This window comes from Coffea arabica, chromosome 5c (assembly GCF_036785885.1).
Source record: "Coffea arabica cultivar ET-39 chromosome 5c, Coffea Arabica ET-39 HiFi, whole genome shotgun sequence".
NCBI lineage: Eukaryota > Viridiplantae > Streptophyta > Magnoliopsida > Gentianales > Rubiaceae > Coffea > Coffea arabica.
In genome coordinates, this window is record NC_092319.1 from 21,823,028 (window position 1) to 21,849,899 (window position 26,872).

Genomic DNA, 26,872 nt, shown 5'->3' on the forward strand with positions numbered 1-26,872 from the left:
GAGCAAACTTCTGGACTCTTTCAAGTGCCCTGTCGTCGCTCTCGACGTGGTTGCCAGGGTTTCCAGGGTTAGAATGAGGGTTTTGACCCTGTTGGTGCACCACTTGGGCTAGTAAATTAGTCATTTACTGTATGGCGGCCACTATTTGGATGTTTGGATCAACCCTAGATTCAGGGTTAAGGCCAGATGAGGTTTCCCTAGTGCCCCTTTCAGGCGTGGGTTGCCTACCCCCACGTCCATGGCCTCGACCACTACAAGTGCCTTCCATCAATCTAAGTCAATCTAGGTCACAAAATAAATGTACTGTTAATGGCCACATAACCCTCCTTTTCGTAGCACTAGACAGGAACAATTAAACAAGAACAAGTAACTAAAACCACTATCTCGTGGAGCATTTAAACACATAACACATATACTGAGAACACATAACCGGATCAAGCAATTATACAGAACAGTCAATCAAGTACATACAAAGTCATCCCATGAAACAAAAAGGGTCCTCCAAAAATACTATAGACAGACTAGGTCACGAGTACAAAAGAACTCACGAAAAACTTTTCCCCCTCTAGGGCTCCATTCATAGTCTACGAGAGCAACACCATTTATATCTTAATCAAGGTTAATCACGCTTAACCACACCCGAAGAAACCACACGAAGTTCCATAGAATCGCATTTCTAGTTCGCCCAATCCTTTCTAGCCTTGGCTCTCATCTCTTTCGTATCCGGGTGCAAGAATCCCATCCAGGATGATTCACAACTCGAGCCGGCCGGTCCCAAGAGTAAATCATCCATATTAAAGATTCCTACCCGACATACATACCTAGCTTCCTCAAGTCCCATGGTAATGATCCTTACACTTATGACATGCACGGTTCATAGCTTACGCTCAAAATAGCACTTATACCTTTTAATGCATTCACGAAAGCAGGACCATAATACCACTTGGCCCATGTGAGAACCCGTAATTTTCTCATTTTTCTAGGGTTTATTTTTTTTTAATGGCATGTTTTCTGCATTTTCTTTATTAGGAAAATTTTCCTGATAAATTTTATGTGTAAATATAGTTTTTAGATGATTTTTCTAGTATCGGTTAGTTTTTCAGAAATTAAGAGTGTATATCGGATGTGGGACCCACTAGTGCGGAAAGTTCGGAAAAATTCGGCCAACTAGGTTAAGTTTCGGATACTGGGTTTAAATTATCGGGTGCTAAAAGATAATTAGAGGTTACCAAGTGGATTGGTGTGAGAGGAACAAAGAGATAGCCATTCATTGACTAAGAGTGACAAGTGTCACTTGGAGGTTAAATTTCACTTTTTGACTACTATTCCTTCTTTTACCATATTACTAAACAAACAAAAAAATTCACCAAAAACACTTCATTTCCAAGCTTGAGTGGCCGGCTCTCTCTAAGGAAGAAAGGAAGAAAAATCTCCAAGATTCTTGCTCCCATCTTGCTCAAGTTCAACAATCCAACCATTTAATCTTGCAATTACTCCATAAAACCCCTCCACTTAGTGATTGTGAGGTGATTGGTGAAGTTGTTTGGAAGCTTAAGGTGCCAAGTGATTTTTTTTTTCTTTGGTTACTAAGGTGAGTAGTGAAGGAACCCCTCTCCTCCACCTAATGATGTTTAATTTGTGACTTGAGGTAGTTGAAGTAATGATCTTTGGTGTTATTTCATGATTTTTGGTTGAATTGGTGAAGTTTTATAATTATTGGTGAATTTTCTGTTTTCATATGATTATTATTATGTGGGCATGTATGATGATTGGAAATGATATTTATGGAAGCTAAAAGGTGGAAAAAGTGGTTAATTGCAGGAAATTTCTGTTTTGGAAGAAAATTGGAAAAGTTAGGGTTTCATTGTCTTACATTCTGCCCGGCACTGTACCTCATAGTTAGAGGCCGAATTTGTGAGAACCCGTAATTTTTTTTCCATTTTTAGGTTTTATTCGGGTTAATAGCTTGTTTTCTGCATTTTTTTTATTAGGAAAATTTTCCAGATAATTTTTTTGCGTAAATATAGTTTTAGATGTTTTTTCTAGTATCGAATAGTTTTTGAGAAATTAAGAGCATATACCGGACGTGGGATCCACTAGTGCGAAAAGTTCGGAAAAATTCGGCCAACTTGGTTAAGTTTTGGATACTGGAATTAATTTATCGGGTGTTAAGAGATAATTAGAGGGTGCTATTTAGATTGGTGTGAGAGGAAACAAAAAGATAGAGATGCATTAATGATGGTGACAAGTGTCAACATAGGGTTGGTAGAAACTTTTGACTACTATTCCATGTCTTACCATTTGACTTAATAAACTAAAAATTTATCAAAAAATTGCTCCATTTCCTAGCTCAAGTGGCCGGCTCTCTCAAGGAAGGAAAGAAAGAAAACCTCTTCAATTTCTTGATTCCCTCTTGCTAAAATCCAATCACTCAACCATCTACTCTTGTTTTTGTTCCATAGAAAACCTTAAGGGAGTGTTTGTGAGTTGTTTTGTGGAGTTACTTGGAAAGTTAAGAGGACTAGTTGCTCTCTTTCTTGTCTTGCTAAGGTAAGTTGAGAAGGACCCCCTCTCCTCCCTCTAATGATGTTTAATCCATGATTAGTGGTAGTATAAGATGCAATTTTATGGATTATATCTTCATTTGTGGTTGAATTGATGAAGTTTTGTAATTATTGGGGATTTTTCTGTTTTCATATGAATATGATTATGTGGTCATGTATGATGATTGGAAATGATATTTAAGGAAGCTAGAAGGTGGAAAAAGTGGTAAATTGCAAGCAATTTCTGTTTTGGAAGAAAAATTGGAAAGTTAGGGTTCTTTGAATTACATTCTACCCAGTTTTGTAGCTCATAGTTAGAGGCCGAATTGGCCTTGGGCTAAAACATTAAAGTTTTAGGGAATGATATTTTAGAGATTCCTGCAAAATTTCAGGTAAATTGGAGTAGCGTAGCTTGAGAAAAGATGGAATTACCCTTGCTGCCCTGGTTTTACCCGAAATTGAGAATTGCTTCTGTAATGGGTTATTTTGGTTGAGAATGCTTCCGAATTGGTTGTTGAGGTCTTCTGATGAAATGTAGCCCTGTTCCTTAGCTTTTGGATGGCTTTGGAATTTCTGGATTTGGACTTAGGTAGGCTGACTTATGATGTTTGAACCAGAATGCGTTTTGTGAGTTTGTTTTTGCGGTTCTGGTGTAGTAGATTGCATTTTTTGACCTGGTTACACTCAAAACTGGGCTGAGTTACCTTCTGGAATATTGTAGCCCTATCTTTTAGCTTCGAAACGGTGGGTCTTTTACCTTCATCCAATAATTGTAGTGCCATTGGCACCAAAACCGCAAAATGACGGCAAAAACTGTTTTTTTCAGGGTTAAAGCTAGTTCCATTTCCGGATTTTTCTGGTTTCCTCTAATGCTTATGTATGCTTATGGAACCTTATTTTGGTAATACTTGGCATTGGTTTATGACTCGTTATCGAGTCTCATTGTACTTGTTTGCATGTTTTAGGGCGTGACGGTGGTTCACGACGCTCCTTTGACGGGGTTGCATGAAATATCATTTGCAAGCTTGGTGAGTGTACTACTCACTTGTGTGTTACTATATGGCTTTGATACTTGAACTTGATGAGTTAAATGTTTATTGTACCATTGATATTGATTGAAGTGAGGGTGTACTTTATCACTCTCACTTATTTCTCATGTTATTGGAATGTTACATGAAATGAAAGTACATGACTTGGTGTCGTTTGGACGAGTATCCAACGACCATGATTGTTATCATTGAGTTCAACTCCATTGGTAGTTGATTGAATCGAGCCGGTGAGGGCTTGGTTGTGACAATTAATGAGCCTTGGGGAAATGTTATTGTAGTATGAGAGACTCTTGATTCCGGTATACTCGAGTAATACCACAGTGCAAGTGTTTGGAGTTCGGGCCCGGTAGGGGAATGTTAGGTGGAAGGAATGGAAGTAAAGTGAAGTCTACGGTTGGTTACTTTTAAACATTGACTGAGAGTCAATGAGATCCGATCAAAAATGCAAACGAGGAAAAGGGCTCTTGAGAGCCGCCCATATCCTTTTATCATTATTATTGATGTGTGTCTTTATTTACTTTTGATGAATTGGACTGAAAAGCTTGATGCATCTATGAACTTGGTTGCTTGAGTAGTATTATCTCACTGGGCAATTAGCTCACTCTATTCCTTTTGTTTCCTTACAGGAAAATAAATACTTTTGGACTGCAATTGATATTTGGTCGCCGAATTGAGCTAGTTGGACATATCTTTTGTATAGCTCATTTATTGAAACCCTAAATGTACTTTTGGGTCCGTTTCTCTTTTGTTTTGGCAAACCATACATGTATCCACTTTTGAATACTTTTGTATGCTACTTTGGATTGTAAATACTAAAGTTCAAGATGTGAATGTTTGCTTGATATTTGGTTGGGTTCTGACGGGTCGGTTACCACTCATGGCCGACTCCGAATTTTTTTTTTTTGACATTTTGACTTGTTTACTCGCATTTGTAAGTTCCGGAACGCAATAGATCGCTCTAAACTGCACCATTAGTCCTGGTGAGAGCTGGGCAGGCAGTCCGCTAACCTCTTTGGTTCGCCTTAGGGGAAGGTGGGGCTGTCACAGAATTGGCCTTGGGTTGAACATGAAAGTTGTAGGGAATGATATTTTAGAGATGCCTGCAAAATTTCAGGTCAATCGGAGCAACGTAGCTTGCGAAAAGACTGAATTACCCCGCTGCCATGTTTCTACCCGAATTTGATAATTGCGTCTATGATTGGTTAATTTGAGTGGGAATGCTTCTGATTTGGTTGTTGATGTCTTCTGATGAATTGTAGCCTTGTATCTTAGCTTTCGGATGGCTTTGGAATCACCTGATTTGGACTTAGGTAGCCTGACTTATGATGTTTGAACCAGAATGCGGTTTGTGAACCTGTTTTTACGGTTCTGGTGTAGTATATCACATATTTGACCTGGTTACACTCGAAACTGGACTGAGTGACCTTCTGTAACTTTGTAGCCCTATCTCTTAGCTTCGAAACGGTGTATCTTACACCTCCATCCGATAATCGTTGTGCCAATGGTGCCAAAACCGCATAACGACGTCAAAAACTATTTTTGTCTAGCTAGTGCTTAATGCCATTTCCGGATTTTCCTGGTTTACTCTAGTGTTTATATGTTCTCGTGGAACCTTATTTTGGTGGTATGTGGACTTGGTTATGAATTGTAATCGAGTCTTATTATGCTTATTTGAATGTTTTAGGACGTGACGGTGGTACAAGACGCTCTTCGGCGGAAGTGCATGAAATATCATTTGCTTGAGTGGTGAGTGTACTACTCACTTGTTTGTTTACAATGTGGCTTTGCTATATGTGAATGTGATGCCTTGAAGGCTTATTTGTCCATTGAATTTGATTAAGGTGAGGGTGTACTCGATCGCCCTCACCCCCTTTTGAGATTATTACTGATTGTCTACTGTGATACTGTGTGACAGCCACACCTTACCCTAAGGCGAACCAAAGGGTTCGGCGGACCGCCTGTCCAGCTCTCGCCAGGACTAACGGAACAGATTAGAGCTATCTGTTTCATTCCGGAACTTACAAACGCGCGTAAACAATTCAAAATAGTAAAATAACCCAAAATAAAATAAAATGGAATCCGGAGTCGGCAATGAATAGTAACCGACCCGTCAGAACCCAACCAAATACCAAGCAAACATTCACATCTTGAAACTTAGCATTTACAAGCCAAAGTGGCATACAAAAGTATTCAAAAGTGGATATATGTCTAGTTTGCCAAATCAAAAGGAAACAGTCCCCAAAAGTACATTTAGGATTTTAATACATGAGCTATACAAAAGATATGTTCAACTAGCTCAATTTGGCAGCCATTTGTCAAATCCAGACCAAAAGTGTTTATTTTCCTGTAAGGAAAACAAAAGGAACAGAAAGGGGTGAGCTTGCGCTGAATGAGGTGCCAAACAGATAGCAATAAAATCATGGCATTTCACGTTTAACAACTCAAGTACACATGCCAAATGTAAAGCAAAGCAACCAATGATTCAAATCAGAAGGATACGGGTGGCTCTAAGGAGCCAAATTTCCAGCGCAGTACTTGATCCAAACCGGTTGACACTCCGTCAACGTATATAGAACCAACGCGTCCGTAGACCCCTCTTTACATCGAATTCCGTCCACCAAACACCCATTTACCGGGCCCGCTCACCGTAACCGAACAGAAATGGTAATACTCGATAATACCGGAATCAAGGGTCTCAATACCCAAAGATCCCAAAACAGGCTACCGTGGTTCGTTATCTAATCGTCCAGGCCCTTGCCGGCCCGACTCGAATAACTTAGCCACAGGATTTGAGCTCATAGGTCACAGAAAGGTCGTTGGTTACAAGTTTCCAAACGACGTCCGAACAGATACAGATACAGATATCAGATACAGATACAGATTCAGATTGACACCAAAATTAGCAGATGAACAGACAAGAGAACGAGTGTGATAAAGTACACTCTCGTCTCAAACAAATTAAACAGATTGCAAAGCAGAAATCAAGTTAAACAACAATGGAGGGGAGTGATACACTCACCGGCTCAACTTCAAAAGTTTTTACTTCAGATTGGCCTTAATCGCCAAGAAACCCTAAAATAACCAGAATAAACCAATTGAAGTTTTCACATCCATAATCGAGTAAACAAAATGCACATGAGGCTCGACTACTAGTCGTATGCCTCGCCAAATAATTACTAATGCAAGGGTACAAAACATGATTTTTGGTAACAAAAGATAGCATAAAGACCTAGGTTCAACAACCCAAAAGCCCTTTTATTTCTACCAAAAGGCAAATCCAACTTAAAAGAACCAAACGGCCTAGAAAATCGGGCAGCACTTCCCCTAAATTTCTTACTTTTCCAGCCATTAAGGCTTCATTATTTCCTCGAGTCAGTCCCAACATCTCACACAAAATTCACCTCATTTCCAAAAGCCATTCACTAGGCTCAAAGTAAAAGTTAACTAGGAAATGACCGGAATAAAAGTAAGCCTTAAAACATACAAACAAGTACAATGAGACTCGATAACTAATCATAAATCAATGCCAAATATGACCCTAATAGGGTTCCATAAGCATATACAATCATTAGAGAAAACCAGAAAATTCGGAAATGCAATTAGCTTTGGCCCTGAAAAAACAGTTTTTGACTTCTTTTTGCGGTAATGGCACCAAATGCCCTATGATTATCGGATGAAGGTGTAAGACCCACCATTTCGAAGCTAAAGGACAGGGCTACAACATCACAGAAGGTCACTCAACCCAGTTTTGAGTGCAAACAGGTCAAAAATGCAAGATACTACATCAAAACGTAAAACAGATTCACCAAAACGCATTCTAGCGGAAATATCATAACTCAGGCTCTACAAGTCCAAATCCAGAAATTCCAAAACCAGTTGAAAGCTAAGAAACAGGGCTAAATTTCATCAGAAGGCCTCAACAACTCATTCGGAAGCAATCCAGACCAAAACAACCAATTACAGAAGCAAATCCCAATTTCGGGTAAAACCAGAACAGCAATAGTAATTTCGACTTATCTCATTCTACACTACTCCGATTAACCTGAAATTTTGTAGGCACCTCTAAACTGTCATTCCCTACAACTTTCATGTTTTGAGCTAAGGCCAATTCTGTGAGAACCCGTAAAACCCTAATTATTTTCCTAGGATTTATTTCCCCTTAATTGCATGTTTTCTGCATTTTCTGGCTTGGAAATATTTTCTTAGTGGATTTTATGAGCAATTATAGTTTTAAGATGATTTTTCTAGCATTGGAGAAATTTTAGAAAATTAAGAGTAAATAGTGGACGTGGGACCCACTAGTACGAAAAGTTCGGAAAAATTCGGCCGATAAGGTTAAGTTTCGGATACTGTTTAAAATTTATCGGGTGTTAAGAGATAAGTAGTGTGTGTGACACAATGTGAGAGAGAAAAGAAAGATAAGAATGCATTTATGAAGGTGACAAGTGTCACCTTCTTATTGGATGCCTTTTAAGAATTACTATTCACAATTTTGACTTTTTTAACCAAAGGTTAAATATCCAAAAATTGCACAAAATTCACCATTTTTCTCCTCCTTATGGCCGGCCCTCTCTAAGCAAGAAGAAAGACAAAACTCTTCAACATTCTAGCAAACTCCTAGCTCAAATCAACTAAACCACTTGCTTAACTTAGTTTTCACTCCATAAAATTCTTCCTTCTAGTGCCAGTAAGTTGTTTGGTGAACTTTGTTTGAAGGACTAAGGTGCACAACATCTTCCTCTCTCTTGGTTTTTGGTAAGTGAAGCTTGAAACATCCTACTACACCTAATGATGCTTATGTTGTGCTTATTAGTGATAAGAGTGCTGAAATTTCAGGTTTTTATCTTGGTTTGAATTGATTTGGTGAAGTTTTCCATTTTATGAGGATTTTTCTGGTTTAATTGGATTATGATGGTGTGGTTGTTTGTGATGATTTGCAATGGACTATAATGGCTCTAGTGGATGTGAAATGTGGATAAATGCAACCAATTTTGGATTTGGTGTGAAAATTGAAAAGCTAGGGTTCTTAAATCCCCAATTCTGTCCGGTTTTGGATCATAGGGTTAGAGGCCGAATTTGACTTTGCTCAAAACATGAAAGTTGTAGGTATTGATGTGATTGAGATGCCTGTAAAATTTCAGGTCATTTGGATTAATGTAGAATGAGTTATGACGATATTACTGTAGCTGTTCTGCTTGGGACAGAATGCGAAAACTGCGATAGTAATTGGCCATTTTGACTGGTTTTGGTTTGGATTTTGAAGTTGGTGTCTTCTGATAAAATGTAGCAGGATGTCTTAGCTAACATATGCCTTTGGAATTTTTGCATTTGAACTTGTATAGACTAAGTTATAGTAATTACAGTTTTGTATGATTTGCAAACCTGTTTTGGTAATTCTGGTATAGTATTTGACATTTTCGACCTAGTTAAGCTAGGAACTGGATTGAGTGACCTTCTACATTGTTGTAGCCCTGTTTCATAGCTTTGAAACGGTGGGTCTTACACCCCCATCCGATAACCGTAGTGAAATTGACACCATTACCGCATAATAAGTGTAAAACAGTTTTCTATTTGGGGGCCAAGACTAAGGCCATTTTCTAATTTCTGGTTTGCTATTATGCACATTTATGCATATGAAACCCTATTGGGGTTGTGTTTAGCATTGCTATATGACTCGTTATCGAGTCTCATTGCATTTGTTGCGTGATTCTAGGGCGTGACGGTAGCTCACGACGTCTTGGTGACCACGGTGTATGAAACACCACTTTCTCACTTGGTGAGTATACCACTCACTAAATTGTTACTATGTGGCTTTGTTAAATGTTATGTGATGCCTTGATGGCTTACTTGGATATTGAAATTGATTAAGGTGAGGGTGTACTTGACCGCCCTCACCTCTTTTGATATTGTCACTGATTGGTTACCGTTTTATTGCATTACTGAACTTGATATATTGGTTGGTGAATTCCATTTCATGGAAACTGAATTAGTGTCGTTTGGACGATGTCCAACGGCCTTACTGTATTACTGAGCTCAACCCCGTTTGGTAGTCAATTGGATCGAGCCGGCGAGGGTTTGGTCGTGAAAATTGAATTGCCACGGGGACTGTACTGGGGAACCTTGTGGTAATGAGACCCTTGGTTCCGGTAAACTCGAGTATTACCAAAAACTACTGAAATGAAGTGCGGGCCCGGTTGGGGTATGTTAGGTGGAAGGATTGGAAGTAAAGGGTGGTCTACGGTTTGGTACCTTTAACATTGACGGAGAGTCAATGAGGTTGGATCAAGATTGCAAGCGTGGAAATGGGCTCTTGAGAGCCGACCGTATCCTTTTACCGTTTTGCTTCATTGCTTATTTGCACACTTTAAATGAAAGTTCATTCTTATATGACTTTGATTGCTTATTGGGTGGTATACCACTGGGCTTTAGCTCATTCCGTGTTATTTGTTTTCCTTACAGGGTTATAATTACTTTTGAGAATGGATTGGATAGTCAATTGCCGAATTGAGCATGTAAATGTCTTTTGTATTGCTCTTGAAGTGAAACCCTAATGTATAACGGTTCATTTCCTTTTGATAGGCAATTCGAATGTGTACTTCCTTAGTGAATGGTTTTGGCTTGCCGTTGTGGCTTGTAAATGGCTAATGTTATGTTATATATGTATTTCGATGCTTGGTTGGGTTTCGGACGGGTCGGTTACTATTCATGGCCGACTCTGGAGTTCGTTTCTTTTATTTTGGGTTATTTTGCCCTTTTGCCTGGTTGCGCGCGTTATAAGTTTCAAAACGTGATAGATTGCTTTATACTGCACCGTTAGTCCTGGCGAGAGCTGGGCAGGCAGTCCGCTAACCTCTTTGGTTCGCCTTAGGGGAAGGTGGGGCTGTCACAAATTCGGCCTCTAACTAGGACCTAAAATTTCGGACAGAATGCCCCCTCAAGAACCCTAGTTTTCTGAAATTTCTTAGCTGGACAGAATGCATGTAGAAGATTTCCTAGTTGCCGAATTCTGTTTGGCAGAAGACTTGATTCGAATTCTGTTTTGCATGCATAAAATTCATGTCAATGATGGTTATAGAGTAATGATAGAAGCTTGGGCTTTGTTTGTAGTGTTTATGGTTTTTTTTCTGGTATGAAATACGCACGGTTGGTGCATTTTCTGGCATGAGCTTGCGGCAGAAATTTGCAGAAGTTAAGAATTTTTTCTGTTTTCGTTGCATGCATGGAAAACTTCCAGAAAATTGCATTCCAACCCCCCAAGTCTCCCCTTGTTCTACTATGACCCAAAATTGAGAAAACTAATCAATTGGGTCCCTGAGATTTTTGCAGCAATGCATTATGGCCCAATTACATTCCATGTTCTTGCAATTAGGTCCTAAGGTGTTTGCATTTGAATCATTAATTGATCTTTATTATTTTGGGGACCTTTGAAGCTCTTTGATGATTCATTTTGACGTTGATTGTGATTGATTAGTGGTCGTTATTGGGTCCTAGAAATGCAAGTTTAAACCATTCATGGACCTTCATTCACTTTTGGATTCTTGAGATATAATGTTTGCTTGGACTTTATTTTTTTACTTGGGGACCTTTGAGTTTTTAAATGCTTCAATTAGGTTCAAATGATTTGAGTAGTGCTTGCATTTGGGTCTTTAGTAGATGTTATGCTTGGAGGTTGGATGATCATGCCTTTGCTTGGTTTTTAATTAGCTTTTTACTTCATTAAGTTGCAATTGGGGGAAAATTTGATGATTTGGTGGATTCCAATTGTTTTGTTTATATCTTATAACTAAATTGGTGCGTTAATCCTTTGCTTTGAATGGTTTTAGCACATGTTATCCCGTTAGTTGGTGACTTAGCCCAGTTTAAGTCTCGTCCATTTAACACTACAAGAGGGAGCGGTATAATTCCTTTTATCTTTTTTGTTTCTCTTATGTGACTCAACGTGCTAAGTGAATTGCATGCCTACTTTGCTTTCCTAGCCTTTCCTTAATTCCTTTCATTTATGTCATTTACTTTCATTTTCATGAAGTTATTCTTTTAATGGGGTATGTGTACACCTCTTGGCTTGTAATAGATAGGGCTTTGGCGAGCAATTTGGTCCATTTTCCCCTTCCCCTTTTGTTTTAGTTAGTGAATGTAATAAGTTCATTAGTTTGGTTGCATGCCTATGTGTTACGTATTACTTGCTTTATTAGGTTTTGCATCTAGTCGAGCATGTTAAGTGTTACGTGCTACGTGTTTATGAGTGTTTGGCATGTCTACTAGCTTTTTGTAGTGTAGATGAATGGAATGGATGAATGTACGTTCCCACTAGTCCAACGCTAGTCGGAATTCATAGAATGGGCTAGTCCAACGCTAGACCCTTAGGGATTTCCCCTCGTTAGTACATGTTTGCATGTTCATTACATGTCATGCATTCTTTTTAGTTTTATCATTTTGCATGCCCCTCGAACCCCTTTTCCCTCCATTTTAGGATTTTTTGCATTTCATTCTAGTTATAGGGTACATCTGCCTGAAGAGTCCCCTTCTGATAAGGGAAACGAGCGAGTGTGGCTACTCGATAGCCTTAGCACGCTAGTTTTGCTTTCTAATCAAAGGGAAAATCGAAGTCGAAAAAGTTAGGAGTCATTCCCATACCCGACCTGATGCATTCCTTTAGGTTCATTCATTCTCATTTATCACTTACTCATTTTTTCAATTCACATTTCCTCATCACTTTTCCTTTCCTTATTGTTCAATTTGATTTCTACTTCACAAAATTGCACTTAATTACACCTATATGCACTTATCACTATATTTCATACACTTGCACACAAACACTTGGATTTTTCATACAATTTCACACATGCACCTTTTCATACACTTGCACACAAACACTTGGATTTTTCATACAATTTCACACGTGCACCTTTTTATACACTTGCACACTTGCACTTTAGCCATCATTTGCATTAATCGACCTCTATAAGGTTTTCCTTTATTGGCCACCACAATTCATGTGGTTGGGACCAAAAACCTTATAAGAGACATTTTAGAAATTAGGTTTGCATTTTTTCCTTCTTTTTGCATTCATGTAGTGCATCCAAATGTAATAAATTCTTTGGTTAAAACAAGAAAATCTTTGATTAAATCATGCAACTAGCCTTGGCTAGGTCAAAGGGGTGCCTTGGATTTTATCCTTGCCTTCCCCTTTGTCAAATGTGACTCCCGAACCTTTTTCTTTGGTTTACATAGACTAGGAGTCGTTTAAAAAGGGTTTCTCACTACCTTTTCCTATTTTTCTTTAAAAATACATTTTTTAGGTGACTTGGTACACCTTAACTCATTACCAAGTGGCGACTCCGTATTTAGTTTTAAAAACCCTTTTTTAAACTATAATTTTGGGTCAAATCGTCGCATTCTCAAAACCCCATTTAGACCCATTTTTCTTTTAAATCACGATTCATTTTCCAATCACAAAAATACATTTTTTAAACCATTTATTTATTAATCAAAAAATGGGGCGCGACACCTACTACTCAATTACTCCGCAATAAGTGCAAATGAACCTAGAAAGTAGGGTTTCGCTTTTCGTTTTCAAGTTAGCGAATTAGGGTTTTCACGTTTTTTCGTAGTATGACTATTCGGTACGGAGTGAGGATCAAATTTGGTAGGTAAGAGTGACTTTTAGATGAGAAATAATATGAGATTAGAAGTGAGAATAATAAGTTAGTGAATTATATGTAAAAATCCTAGTACGTGCGAGTTAAGGAAAAACGGGTGGAACCGACGTGCACCGTTTGTTACCGAGTAAGTGCACCACGTGAACACCACTTTATTACCTTAATACCCTTGCTATTAATTGAGTCAAATCAGCCCAAAAATATCTGATAAAACAGCCGAAAATTTGGACAAAAAACAAGAGAGAGAAAAGAAAATGTTGACCACCAATCAAATTGTGACATGTGTTAAACTTTGACCAAGCCTTTTTCTTGCTTTCTTATCTTTCCTTGGGCTGCATTTCTTCTTCATTTCTGCACATTTGGCCGTGAGAGTGAGGAGAGAAAAGGAGATAAAGAAACACTTCATTCCATCTTGATTTCTTGCTCAATCTTGCAAACTAACCGATAGATTCACCAAATAATCCATGGAAGTTGCTTAGGAAGGTGGATTGCCATCTTGGAGTGGAGAGTTTTGGTGGTTCAAGCTTCCTAGAGGCTGTTGTGCTTCTCCAATACTAGGTAAGGAAGGTATTAGTTCATGGTTGTACTACTTAATGGTTTACAATTGAAAGTTATGGTTGTTGGGTAGATCTCATGGTTTAGTAGTAGATTTGGTCAATTCCAGCTTTGTAGTGTAAAATTTCAGCTTTGGGTTTGAATGATTTTCTTCTTATACTTGCTGTATGGGTGGTGTCGTGCCCCATTTTTTGATAAATAAATAAATGGTTTAAAAATGTATTTTTTGTGATTGGAAAATGAATTGTGATTTTAAAAGAAAAAATGGGTCTAAATGGGGGGTTGAGAATGCGACGATTTGACCCAAAATTATAGTTTAAAAAGGGTTTTTGAAATAAAAATTGGAGTCGCCACTTGGTAATGAGTTAAGGTGTACCAAGTCACCAAAAAATGAATTTTTTAAGAAAAAATAGGAAAAAGTAGTAAGAAACCCCTTTTAAACGACTCCTAGTCCATGTAAACCAAAGAAAAAGGTTCGGGAGTCACATTTGACGAAGGGGAAGGCAAGGATAAAAATCCAAGGCACCCCTTCGACCTAGCCAAGGCTAGTTGCGTGATTTAATCAAAGTTTTTCTTATTTTAACCAAAGAATTTATTACATTTGGATGCACTACATGAATGCAAAAAGAAGGAAAAAATGCAAACCTAAATTCTAAAATGTCTCTTGTAAGGTTTTTGGTCCCACCCACATGAATTGTGGCGGCCAATAAAGGAAAACCTTATAGAGGTCGATTAATGCAAATGAAGTGCAAGTGTGCAAGTGTATAAAAAGGTGCACGTGTGAAATTGTATGAAAAATCCAAGTGTTTGTGTGCAAGTGTATGAAATATAGTGATAAGTGCATATAGGTGTAATTAAGTGCAATTTTGTGAAGTAGAAATCAAAATGAACAATAAAGAAAGGAAAAGTGATGAGGAAATGTGAATTGGAAAAAAATGAGTAAGTGATAAATGAGAATGAATGAACCTAAAGGAACGCATCAGGTCGGGTATGGGAATGACTCCTAACTTTTCGACTTCGATTTTCCCTTTGATTAGAAAGCAAAACTAGCGTGCTAAGGCTATCGAGTAGCCACACTCGCTCGTTTCCCTTATCAGAAGGGGACTCTTCAAGCAAATGTACCCTAACTAGCATGAGATGCAAGACCTAAAGTGAGGGGAAAGGGGATTAGAGGGATATGCCAAATGATAGAAAAACTAAAAGAATGCATGACATGTAATGAACATGCAAACATGTACTAACGAGGGGAAATCCCTAAGGGTCTAGCGTTGGACTAGCCCATTCTATGAATTCCGACTAGCGTTGGACTAGTGGAAACGTTCATTCATCCATCACATTCATTCAAGCTATGGAAAGCGAGTAGACATGCCAAACACTTATAAACACATAGCACATAACATTTAGCATGCTCGACTAGATGCAAGGCCCTAACAAAGCAAATTAACACGTAGTAACTAAGCATGCAAGACACATAAGACAATTAAAGCCCTAACTATTACATTTGCTAGCTAGGCACATGACTTCGATAGGTCTTCATTGAATGCCCCTCCAAGCCCTATCTATTACAAGCCAAGAGGTGTACACATACCCCATAAAGAATAACTTAATGAAAACAAAAAGTAAATGACATAAGTAAAAGGAATTAAAGAAAAGCTAGGAAAGCAAAGTAGACATGCAATTCACTTAGCACATTGGATCACATAGGAGAGATAAACAAAGATAAAAGAAATTATACCTTCCCCTAATGGTAAGCAAATGAAGGAAAATGGCTTCAAAACAATAAAGGGGTCAAGGCATCAATTTAAAAGTAAAGTATAAGCAAAAACATCAAAACCCACCTAATTGCAACTTGAATGAGCTCAAAAAATGCTTAAAGACCAAGAAAACGGAATAACCCGTTCAATTTCCAAATATAGCATCTACTAAAGACCCAAAACAAGCATTACTCAAACATTCAAGTCCAAATAAATCGTTTAAGCACTTCAAAGATCTCAAAAATAAAGGGAAAGCCAAACAATGATTGAAGTTGCAATGATTTTAGGACTTAATTACAAGATACTAGAACATGCTTGGGCTCTTGTGGAACAAAAAGAAACTTAGAGGGATCAAATTGATTGAATGTTCCAATTACTTGGGCCTTAGTAGAACAAAGGGGAATTTGAGGGGTTGGAATGCAATTTTCGAAAATATTTTGCATGCAAACTTACGTAAAAGAACAAATTCTGCAACTAAAGCTTCTATAATGAAATGAATGTCTGCTGCATTTTCGTTTTCAACCATAGATCCCACAAACTAAAACAAGCTTTGATCAAACTCCCTCAAACCAAAGTCTTAACTCGGGATTAAGCAACTCCACACACAACTTTGATATTCAAACCAGCAAAGACATATGAAGAAATCAGCAAACATTGAAGAGCGAAGTCTGCTGCATTTTATTTCCAAGCTTGCAACAATTTTCAGCAAAGTGTTCAACCATAGCTCAAAGATTTCAGCCTTTAAACATACAAACTCAACACCAAAAATTCCATTTCTTCACCCTTGACATCAGATTGAACTAGCAAAGGGTGACCAAACCCAGTTTTAGTAGGCTGCTAACAAGATAAAAACATGAAATGCAGCTTTTCTTTTTTTGATTTTTACCCCAACTTAGACAGGTTTACATGCCAATATGTGAGAAGCTCTAACTAACATTCAAACCAGAAATGCCAAGCTTCAAACTCATTGTCATTATCATCTAATTCCCATAAAACCTGATCGAAACAGCCATCTATAAAATGCATCAAAAGAAAAGGTGAAACCTGCGGTAATCTAAGGAAAAGGAAAAGGGCTGCATGCGCTGCTATGAAATTTCCCAAAACACATTTCTAACTTCAGATGTTATTCATGGTATATCATTCAAATATAGATAACCAAGACAAACAAAGTTAATTGAGTCACAGCTTCAACAAAAACAAAGAAAAAGGGCCGACATGTCCGAATTGCTGCAATCAAGTCAAAAAGATTCAAACTTGTTGCAGTAAGTTCTTAACCTAAGGACCCAAAAACAAGAACCAAATTCACATAAGGAATTTCGACACCAGTCATCAAAGCGTTGAACAACATCCAGACTCTTCATAGTCCCATCATCTTAAACAGATTCACAATGAACGCATACAAGAGTAACTTCAGCATTTCATGAATCCAACGACTAAAAGCAGGTAAAAGCTATTACCTTTACACTTTTTTAGGATCCAAATGGGAACTGAGATGATCGATAGTAAGGGTCCTCGTTGAACTGAAAACCTTCTTCTTCTGATGCTGCTGCTCCTTCGTCTTTTCCTTGCTATTTCTCCGTCGATGCTTCACCAGCCACCAACTAGGCTCTCGGTTGTTGTTTCACTCCCCTTACCCTCGAAGTTCCGACTCTCTCTCACTCTCCAAGCCTAAACACTCCCTCCCTCTGTTTCTCTTTTTAGTTCCCCTTTCCTGCTTACGGCTCAATTCTCCCAAAAACAGTTTTCCTCCACCTTCAGTCTTTTTTCCTGATTTTTCTCTCTTGCTTAGTTTTTCTTTCCTCTGTTCCTTTCATTCTCTCCAGATTTTCTTTTTCTGTGTTTTTGTCTTCCGGATCCTCTCTCCCCTCCTTAGAAACTCTCCCCATTTGCGGCTGCTGTCCTCTTTCTTTTTATATCAGACGTCCAACCCTAAATCCTCAACCACTCTTCTGAAATTTGCAGCTAAGGAGCTCCCCAAAGTTCACTTGCAAGCTGCGGCAAAAACGCAGCCTTCATGCTGCGCGTTTTTTTTTTAAATAAATACATAATATAAATAAAAAAAAAAATAACAAAATGACAAAACCATGTAATAAAAATAATAATAATGAAAACAAATAAATAAAATAAAAAAAAAACTAAACAAATAAAAACAACAAAAATGTCCATTTTTCGAATTTTCTTCATTTTTCCTTTTTTTTCTTTTCTTTTTTTCTTTTCTCAAAATAACTTAATAAAAATAACTAAAATGCCAAAAGAAAGAAATAAACATTTTTTTGTGAACAAATTTTCCTTTTTCCTTTCTTTTTCCATCTTTTCAAGAAAACTCTATGCTAAACTTTTAAAAAAGCTAAAAACTAAAAACTAAAACTAAAAAGTGAATAAAATTAAACTGACAAATAGCAAATGAAACAAACTAACAAGGAAAAAATGAATAAAACTAAAATAACATAACAACTAAAAGTGCAAAACACACAATAACGAACTAAAATGCAAGCAATCTAAAATGAAAATCATGAATTAGATGCCACATACAAATTATTCAAAATTTGGTGTCTACAGGTGGTATATGATATAAGCTTGTATATGAGGTTGTAGTGCTGGTTTCAAGCTTAAAATGAGAGTTATACCTTGAATGGAGCAAATTACCAGAATTTCGGTTTCTTATGGTTCAGTTCTGCTCGTTTCTGTTGGAGTATGTTAGAGACCGAACCTGTAACAGCCCCACTTTCCCTTAAGGCGAACCAAAGGGGTTAGCGGACTGCCTGCCCAGCTCTCGCCAGGACTAACGGATCAGTTGACGTCGATCTAATACGTTCCGGAACATACCAACGCGCGCAAACAAGTCAAAATCACAAAATAAAAAAAACGAAAATCAAAGCCGATGATGAACATTACCGGCCACGTCAGAATCTGGATACTAGGCCGAGAGTAGCCAAATTTTTCTTTTGCCGTTTGAAATACGAGTTAATCCGGAATCCAACCAAATGTCAACCAAACATATATACATTGAAATGTAACATTTACAAGCCAAAAGCCAAAGCGGCATATCAAAACGACTCATCATGGATATACATGTTCGGTTTGCCAATCAAAAGAAATTGAACCCAATACACATTAGGGTTTCATTCAAAGAGCTATTCAAAAGACATTTACATGAGCTCAACTTGACAACCAACTAACACAACCTTATCCAAAAGTGGTCATTTCCTGTAAGGAAAACAAATGGAACGGAATGAGCTTAAGCCCAGTGAGTTACTACCACATAAGCAACAAAGAGCATATAGCATAACCTTTCATTTCAAGTACACAATTAAAGAATAAAACAAGTCGGTAAAAGGATACGGACGGCTCTCAAGAGCCCATTTCCACGCTTACATTCTGTGACAGCCCCACCTCCCCCTAAGGCGTACCAAAGGGTTCGGCGGGTCGCCTGCCCAGCTCTCGTCGGGACTCACTCACTCACTACAGTCCTCCAATGAAGTATAAAATAAATCTCAAGTATTACATCCAATTCTCCAAGAATTACATATCACGAGTACCAGAAAGTAAAACCTAGAAAAACTGATAAGTACAACCACCACGCCAACTATATACATCTTACTCGTCAACTTTTAACAAATACAAATTCAAGTATTCTATAGCTCAAAATCTAACCACCTTCCCAAGCGATCCCCGCATCGGCCCCCTGCTAAGGAAAACAAATGGAACGGGGTAAGCTATATGCTTAGTAAGTAAACAGGGATAAAATCATAAATTTCACATTTAGATAAGCAACTATTTCACAAAAATGTCAAGTCAAGTGCAAAAGTAACAATACAAAGGAAGGATACAGGTTGGCTCCAAAGCCAAGTAGTTAGCCATGCGTGACCTCCTGCCGACACTCCGTCGACCATAAACAAGGTCCGTAGAACTCCACTTGTACTCCCACCTAACACCTTATCACCCTCACTGGCCAGTCACCTCACAAACTTGCTCGAGCGAACGAAATCACAAACTTGAGCTTGAGTCACAAGCTCGGGTCACAAACTTGGTCCACATACTCGGTGAACCGGATTCACAAATTTCGTGACCTCAAACCAGGTTGGACTGACTTCGACCAAGCCCTAACCGGCTCGAATAGTCCATCTAGGTATTGAGATCCGGTCCCAAACTCACAAACTTCACAAAATTTACTCAAAAGTCACCCCGAGCCACAAGCTCAAGGGTTTTAGTTCCAAAATTGCTCATATACGCAAGCCATGTACAAATATGTGCGCAAGTTAGGGTCTAGGTCGAGTGCGATAAAGTACACCCTCGCCTAGGTACCCCCTTCATACATATCGAAACACATAAGCAACTAACACACAAGAGCGGCCTGAATACTTACTCAAAATACAAAAGTAGTACAAGAACAATCACTTCGTGCGTGTTAGCTAGTAGTGGGCCCCACCGGCTCCGCCTCGTTCACCACTGTCTGAAATAGAAGATTGCATCACATAATATCACAAACGACCACTAACATGCTCAAAACTAGCAAAATGGCAAAATCGGCACATGCAAGTGCGGAAATGGCAAAATGGACACGCGCGCGCGCGAAAACGGCAAACGGAAACGGCCAGATCTGCCATCTCAAACCGTTTTGATCAAATGTTAGGCTAGGAATATCGGATCAAGATGGGTGAGACACCGTTTCGAAGATACAAGGAAGGGTTACAATTTTCGTGAAGACACCTTAACCCAGATCTCGAAAGGTATTGGTCAAAAATTCACAAATTAGTTCCAGCCATTTAATTTCGGTTTACCAAACAGTCCCTGTTTGAAAGACCGTAACTCACAGCTCAGAAATCGAAATCAAGAAATTCCAGAGGCATTAGAAAGCTGAGACATAAGGCTATAACTTTCATGTTCAGACCAAAAGCTGAATCAATACAGAGCATGGAGGAAAATGGGTCCAAACATTCCTGTCAGAACTGTCCAATTCGAAGGCAGTTCTGACAACCGATCTTGTTTTAGCCATAACTGAAGCTACGGGACTCGGATTTGGATGAACGTTATACCGTTTTGAAGCTAAGACCAAGATCTACATTTCTTATGAAGAGGTCAACACCCAGTTCATACGTTATCAAGACGGATAAAACATAGTCAGAAGCAAAATTCAAAAACGTACACAATCCAAGGTACAAAACAGGTGCAAGTATTTTGGCTATAACTTGGGCTACACTAATCCGTTTAAGGTGTTATTGGTGGTGTTGAAAAGATAAGACAGAGTACTAAAACTTTCATGTTTTGGAAAATGGCTAAATCAGCACGGATCATAGTGAATAAACACAATCAATTGGATGAACTGTCCAAAACGGATCACTGGAAATATCCTAGAGCAGTGAGGGTATTTTGGTCTTTTTATAGGCTACGTTACTCCGATTGAGCTGAAATTTTGTAGGCAACTATAAAACATCATTTCCTACAACTTTTATGTTTTATGCTAAGCCAAATTCATCCTCTAACATGATGCAATAAAATCGGACAGAACAGGGTAGCTTGGTTTCCAAATTCTGAAATTTGCACCTTTACTCTATAAATTCATATCTAACAAGTGCTCTATCATCAAACCCACCAATTACTAGCTTAACAACATCAATTAAGAGGTAGATAACCATAATCAAGGCTGAAAATATAAACCCTAGTTAAACATCCCAACATACCATTGAACCCATGAAATTTTCCCCATAAATCCATCAAAACTATAACTTTAAGCTTCTAGTTCACACATATAAGAAGTAGAGGGAAGTTTCTTATCAAATTCACCTTAATACCTATATCAAGAAGCTGCCAAGACCTTCCTCTTCCCAAATCACTCCACCAAAACCCTTAAGCTTCCTTGGAGATCAACTTTTGTGGAGGAATTTGCAAGATTATCGGTTGAAACTCAAGATTGAGGCTTGAAATTGAGGTGCAAGGTGAAGTTTTTTCCTCTCTTGTTTTTCCTCTCAAGAATTTCGACCAAGACTAAGAAAAGGGGAAGAAATGAGGAAATTTTGGTCAAATTTCTGTTTTATGAAGGTTAAGACAAGTTGGTCAAAGTCCAACTTCCATAGATGCCTTGACACTTGTTTCTTTCTAGCATTTTCTCTCATTTCTCTTGGTCAAATATTGTGGCTGATGTATGAGATATTTTGAGGGTCAATTATCTAAAATAAAATGAGAAGATTAAGGTAATAAAGTATGGGTCAAATGGTGTGTTTACCCGGTAACAAACGGTACCCGTCGGTTCGAGCCGATTTTCCTTAAATCACCCGTACTAGGGTTTTTTTTCTTCCTATTCACAAACTTTTTATTATTGCATCTAATCACATATTATTTCTCACCCAAACTTCACTTTTAATCACCAAATTTGATCCTTGCTCCGTACCGAAAAATCATCCGGCGAAAAATCGCGAAAACCCTAATTTGCTCCAATCTTGAAAACGAAGAGTGAAACCCTACTTTCTAGGTTCATTTTCACTTATTAAGGAATGATTGAGTAGTAGGATCATATTAAATGAATAATTTCCAAATAAAAGGAATTTTAAGAAAAGTGTGATGAATTTTACAATTCCATAGAATAAAATTAGGGTTTTGAGTCAAATATGAGGGATTTAAACATAACCTGCTAGTCACAAGTAAACTATGGTTTTAAAGTACAAGTAAGGTTTCTAGTTTTGTTAAAATAAAACAATGTTTTAAGACAAAAATAAAATAAAGAAACCGTAATCCTTTCTTTGAGATTAAACAAAAATAGTATCCTAATATTTGGGGTATTACACATTCTTGATCCAATCTCATTGACTCTCCGTCAACGTTTATGAGTACCAACCGTAGAACCCACTTCACTCCCATCCCTTCCACCAAACATACCCCAACCGGGCCCGCACTCTAATCAGTAGCTTTTGGTAATACTCGAGTTTACCGGAATCAAGAGTCTCATTACTACAAGATTCCCCAGTACAGTCCCCGTGGCATGTCAATTTTCACGACCAAGCCCTCGCCGGCTCGATTCAATTGACTACCAACGGGGTTGAGCTCAGTAGTACAGTAAGGCCGTTGGATACTCGTCCAAATGACACCAAATCAGTTTCTCATGAAGTGAATTCAATATCTCATATAGCAAGTGCAGTATATCAGTGAAGCGGTAAACAGTCATTAACGGTATCACAAGGGGTGAGGGCGGTCAAGTACACCCTCACCTCAATCCATTCCAATAGCCAAATAAGCCTTCAAGGCATCAAAATCACATATAGCAAAGCCACATTGTAACATTCAAGTGAGTAGTATACTCACTTATCAATTAAGTGTTGTTTCATGCACTTCCGTCAAGAGAATGTCGTGAACCACCGTCACGCCCTAGAACACGTAAACAAGTACAATGAGACTCGATAACGAGTCATAAAGCAATGCCAATCACAACCCCAATAGGGTTTCATATGCATATACAAGTATCATAGGTAACCAGAAAATCCGGAAATGCAATTAACTTTGGCCCTGAAAAAAAACAGTTTTTGTCCTCATTTTGCGGTAATGGTACCAATTTCACTACGATTATCGGATGAGGGTGCAAGACCCACCATCTCGAAGCTAAAAGACAGGGCTACAACATTACAGAAGGTCACTCAACCCAGTTTTCAGTACAAACAGGTCAAAAATGCAAGATACTATATCAAAAACGTAAAACAGATTCACCAAAACGCATTCTAGCGGAAACATCATAACTCAGGCTCTACAAGTCCAAATCTAGAAATTCCAAAGGCGTATGGTAGCTAAGACATCAAGCTACATTTCATCAGAAGACCTCAAAGGCCAAATCGTGCATTTTCATGGTCGAAAATGGAAGACTACACGAAAACAGAAATCTGGGCGCGAAACAGGTTTCAAAAACAGTCAAGGGTATTTCGGTCATTTCACATGATACAGTGGTCAGATCAAGCTGATAATTTACAGGCAACTAGTTTATAGCCTTGGCTACAACTTTCATGTTTTGGCCAAAATTTAATTCGGTGAGGATCAGGGTGAAAAGTCACGGTCAAATTGAGTGAAAAGGCAACCTTGTTCGCAGCACCCTTCCTAGACCAGTCTCGGTATTTTCAACTTATCTCATTGTACACTACTCCGATTGACCTGAAATTTTACAGAAACCTTTAAAACATCAATACCTACAACTTTCATGTTTTATGCCAAGGCCAATTCTGTGACAGTCCCACCTTCCCCTAAGGCGAACCAAAGAGGTTAGCGGACTGCCTGCCCAGCTCTCGCCAGGACTAACGGGTTAGTTTACGTCGATCTAATACGTTCCGGAAGATACCCACGCGCGGAAACAAGTCGAAATAACAAAATAAAAATAAAAATGAAAAACGCGTCGATGATGAACAATGCCGGACACGTCAGAATTCGGAGTTCAACCATACATCAATCCAACATATACATACATTGAAATTCAACATTTACAACCAAATGGCATGCCACAAAAACCATTCATCATGAATATACATGTTTGGTTTGCCAATCAAAAGAAAATGAACCCAATACACATTAGGGTTTCATTCAAAGAGCTATTCAAAAGATACATTTACATGAGCTCAACTTGCTAGTACAACCTTTCCAAAAGTGATCATTTTCCTATAAGGAAAACAAATGGAACGGAATGAGCTTAAGCCCAGTGAGTTACTACCACATAAGCAACAAAGAGCATATAGCATGTCCTTTCAATTAAAGTACACAATTAAGGAATGAAACAAAACGGTAGAAGGATACGGACGGCTCTCAAGAGCCCATTTCCACGCTTACAGTCTTGATCCAACCCCATTGACCCTCCGTCAATGTTAAGAGTACCAAACCGTAGACCTCACTTCACTTCCATTCCTTCCACCCAACATTCCCCAACCGGGCCTGCACTCCAATCAGTAGCTTTTGGTAATACTCGAGTATACCGGAACCAAGAGTCTCATTACTACAAGATTCCCCAGTACAGTCCCCGTGGCATGTCAATTTTCACGACCAAGCCCTCGCCGGCTCGATTCAATTGACTACCAACCGGGTCGAGCTCAGTAACACAGTAGGGCCGTTGGATACTCATCCAACCGACACCCAAACAGTTTCCCATGAATGGAATTCAATATCTCATATAGCAAGTGCAACGGTAAACAGTGAAACAGTCATTAATAGGATAAAAGGGATGAGGGCGGTCAAGTACACCCTCACCTTAAGCATTTCCAATAGCCAAACAAGCCTTCAAGGCATCACAATCACATATTAGCAAAGCCACACTATAAACATTCAAGTGAGTAGTATACTCACCAATCAAGTAAATGATGTTTCATACACCGCGGTCAAAAGTGCGTCGTGAACCACCGTCACGCCCTAGAACACGCAAACAAGTACAATGAGACTCGATAACGAGTCATAAAACAACGCCAATCACAACCCCAATAGGGTTTTATAAACATATACAAGCATCATAGGCAACCAGAAATTTTTGGTGATGTAACTAGCTTGGCCCAAAAAAAAACAGTTTTGTCCTCATTTTGCGGTAATGGCACCGATTTCACTACGATTATCGGATGAGGGCGCAAGACCCACCGTTTCGAAGCTAAGAAACAGGGCCACAACAATGTAGAAGGTCACTCCGTCCAATTCCTAGCACAACTAGGTCAAATATGCAAAATACCAAACCAGAACCGCAATAACAGGTTTGCAAACTGCATGTTACTGTAATCAGTACAACTCAGTCTATACAGGTCCAAATTCTGAAATTCCAAAGGCATATGGTAGCTAGGATGTTAAGCTACATTTCATCAGAAGACCTCAACAACAAATTCCAAAGCAATTCCAGTCAAAACGGCCTATTACAGACGCAGTTCTGCCATCCTGATGAACCCAGAACAGCAATAGTAAATTCGACATTTCTCACTCTACACTACTCCAAATGACCTGAAATTTTACAGGCACCTCAAACACATCCATACCTACAACTTTCATGTTTTAAGTCAAGACCAATTTGGCCTCTAACCATGAGATACAAAACCGGACAGAATTGGGGATATAAAACCCTAACTTTCTCAAATTCCTTCCAAATCCAAAATTGGTTGCAATTATCTATCCTATACACCTACTAGAGTCATTAAACATCAGTTCCCATCATCAAGGATAGCCACAACATTACATTCATATTAAACCAGAAAATTCATCAATAAATTAAAAACTTCACCAATTCATCTCAAACCAAGAAATAAACCACAAATTTCAGCACTTTAGCTCCCATTAGGCACAAATTAAGCTTCATTAAGTGAAGGAGAGAGTTCAACCACCACTCACCTAGAAAACAAGAGAGGGAGAGTTGTTGGACACCTTAGTTTCTCCAAAAACTTCACCAAATCACTTACTAGCACCAAGTGGAGGGATTTTATGGAGTAGAAACAAAATCAAGCAAGTGTTTTAGATGATTTGCACTAGATGGTAGCTAAAACTTGAAGAGTTTTTCTTCCTTCTTTGCTAGAAAGAGGGCCGGCCACAATGGTGAAAGAAAAGAGTGAATTTTGGTTAATTTTTTAGATATTTAACCAATTAGTCAAAAAGGTCAAAAGCCATGAATAGTTGTCTACCAGTGCCACCACTTACAAGGTGACACTTGTCAACTCCATAAATGCAACTCTATCCTTTTATTCCCTCTCACATCAATCACTTCTCAACCTCTACTTATCTCTTAACACCCGATAAATTTCCACCAGTATCCAGAATTTAACCTAATTGACCGAATTTTTCCGAACTTTTCGCGCTAGTGGGTCCCACGTCCATAATAGATTCTTAATTTTTCAAAAACTCTCCAATGCAAGAAAAATCATCTAAAACTATAATTACTCATAAAATTCACCAGGAAAAATTTCCTAAGCCAGAAAATGCAGAAAACATGCCATTAAAGGAAATAAACCCTAGGAAAATTATTAAGGAATTTACGGGTTCTCACACTCTCTCCCCCTTAAAAGAATTTCGTCCTCGAAATTTCTCACCTTAATTCTCGAAATGGTTTGGGTATTTCTTTCGCATTTCTTCTTCCACTTCCCAAGTAGCTTCCTCTACTCCATGGTTTCTCCATAGCACCTTTACTAATGGAATTTTCTTGTTGCGGAGCTCTTTGACTTTCCGATCAAGCACTTGGACCGGTTTCTCTTCATAAGCAAGCGATTCGTCTACTTCAATCTCCTCCGGTTGTAAGACATGGGATGGGTCAGGATGATACTTTTTTAGCATCGAGACGTGAAACACATCGTGGATTCGAGAGAGACTGGACGGCAGTTCTAATCGAT